At 53.2% G+C, this 2,500-nt stretch overlaps 1 pseudogene; it reads left to right on the top strand.

Annotated features, from left to right (window-relative positions):
- LOC136681742 (28S ribosomal RNA) overlaps positions 1-2,500 on the top strand; it is an 8,428-nt pseudogene that overhangs the window by 3,754 nt on the left and 2,174 nt on the right.

The following is a 2,500-nucleotide window of genomic DNA, read 5'->3' as shown; positions in this document are numbered from 1 at the left end:
GGGCAGAAGGAGTACAGGCCGATCAACTGGCCCATCGATGTGGTAGTTGCGAAGCGTCCTTTGCAACTAAGAGCGGGCTTAGCCAACACAAACGACACGTCCACCCAAGTGAACGGAATATGGAGAGGATCGCGGAGGTACGCTCCAAGAAGGTGAAGGGGGGTGCGACCTCGCTATGGAGTGCTAAGGAGGTGGAAGAGTTACTGAAGCTCGAGGAGAGATATGCGGGCGAGAGGTACATTAACATGGCGATCGCCAAGCATCTCCCCAGTAAAACTAGCGAGCAGGTAAGGGAGAAAAGACGTCGGCTTGTCAGGACCCCCATAAATCCGTCAGAGGATCATAGCGGTGATCTGAGACAGGAGATGCCAGCGCCACCCCTGGTTCAGGGGATCGCCGAGAAATTGAAAGAGAGGGCGGCCTCCCTGGATCTTTCTCTGAGCGAGCTCGGCGGCAGTGGGGATTTGCCAAGGGAGGATCACGAGTTGGGTGAGCTCGTGGAGGCTACGGCCTCGGCTTTGAGGGGGAGGCTGGGAGCTGGTGTCTCGAGTGCTCTGAGTCATAGTACTCCTGGTAGTAGGCAACGAGGGGCAGGCCGTGTTTTCAGAAACCCTCAGGGAGGAAACAGGGCGGCCAAGCGGAAGACTTATAGGAAACATCAGAGGATGTTCCTTAAGGATCCTGCGAGGCTAGCCAGTGAAATCCTTGATGGAGTGGAAGGAACAGAATGTCCAATCCCACTGGCCATTATAGAGCAAGCGTACAGGACCAGTTGGGAAGGGAATGTCAACTTTGCTGGACTAGGCCAATTTACATCATCAGGAGAAACGGACAACGAGTGCTTTGCAGAGCCAATCACGGCCAAATCTGTAAAAGCTGCCCTAGGCAAGATCAAGCGCGACACCGCCCCGGGCCCAGACAGGATCACAAAGCAGATGCTAAGTGACTGGGATCCGAAAGGCGAAAAACTGGCACGGCTGTACACCACGTGGTTGGTCAGCGGAGTGGTACCCAGGGCTTTCAAGGAATGTCGGACAACACTAATTCCTAAATCTACTGATCGGGAGGCGCTCAATGACGTGGGGAACTGGAGACCCATCACCATTGGATCAGTGATTTTAAGGCTCTTTTCTAAGATTCTGGCGGAGAGGCTGGCGCGTGCTTGCCCATTGAATCCTAGACAAAGGGGGTTCATCCGCGCCCCTGGGTGTTCCGAGAACCTAAAGGTTCTGCAAGGCCTTCTCGGACACTGCAAAAAAGAGCGGGGCCAGCTTGCGGTAGTGTTTGTCGATTTCGCGAAGGCTTTCGACTCCATCTCTCATGATCACATCCTGTGTGCACTGATGCAGAGACAGGTTGACCATCACGTGATTAAGCTGATCCAATCAGCTTATGTGGACTGCGTGACCAGAATCATTGTCAATGGGGACAAGACGGACCCCATTGAGATGAAGGTTGGAGTGAAGCAGGGAGATTCTATGTCTCCAATCCTCTTCAACCTGGCTATGGATCCCCTGATCCAAGCCCTCGACAACCTTGGAAGTGGCTATATGGTAGGAGGTACTAGGGTTAGTACCTTAGCGTTTGCAGATGATCTTGTCCTGATTAGTGACTCCTGGGAAGGCATGAGAGACAACATCGCTATCCTAGACACATTCTGCGAGAAGACGGGGCTTAGGGTTCAGCCCAAGAAATGTCACGGGTTCCTGATTGGGAAGGGAGTTACCTCCTTCACGGTCAATAACTGTAAGGCGTGGAGGTTGGGAAAGGAACCAATTCATCTCATCAGCCCTGATGAGATGGAGAAATATCTGGGGGCAAGGGTGAATCCTTGGGTGGGGATCACCAAGCCAGATATCCACACCCAGCTGAGGGAGTGGGTGACTAAGATCAACAATGCTCTTCTCAAACCAGTCCAAAAAGTCAGAATGTTGAATAACTTTGCAATTCCCAGGATGATCTATCTGGCTGATCACTGCGACTTTAGGGGCACAGCACTAGCCACTATGGATGGCACAATCAGGAAGGCTGTGAAGGAGTGGCTCCACCTACCTCAGTCAACCTGTAATGGCTTGCTATATTCTAGGCCTCGAGATGGTGGCTTGGGTATCCAGAAGTTAGAGGCCCTCGTGCCTTCCATCCAAGCGAGACGCCTATACCGGTTGCTGAACTCCGAAGACGGTATAGTGAGGGCGATAATGACAAGCACGAGTGGACAGTCTGAGTTCAAGCGGCTATGGTGCATAGCGGGCGGGGATCCTGATGAGATTCCCCCCATCGGACAAGGAGGAAACGGCAGAGGGACGGTCCCGAGTGACTGGAGACGGGAGGAAAAGCGTGTTTGGTGCAATCTGCCAGTTCAGGGCTGGGGAGTTGAGGTGTTCACGAACGACCCGATTAGTAGTGCATGGATGATGAACCCAGCAGGGTGTGGGTTTAGACAAAGACACTACATTGCTGCGCTGCAGCTAAGGGCGAACGTATACCCTACTCGTGAGGC

Source organism: Hoplias malabaricus, unplaced genomic scaffold (genome assembly GCF_029633855.1).
Source record: "Hoplias malabaricus isolate fHopMal1 unplaced genomic scaffold, fHopMal1.hap1 scaffold_227, whole genome shotgun sequence".
NCBI classification, from domain to species: Eukaryota; Metazoa; Chordata; class Actinopteri; order Characiformes; family Erythrinidae; genus Hoplias; species Hoplias malabaricus.
The sequence above is the reverse complement of the archived record's forward strand: the minus strand, read 5'-3'. Positions and strand labels throughout refer to the sequence as shown.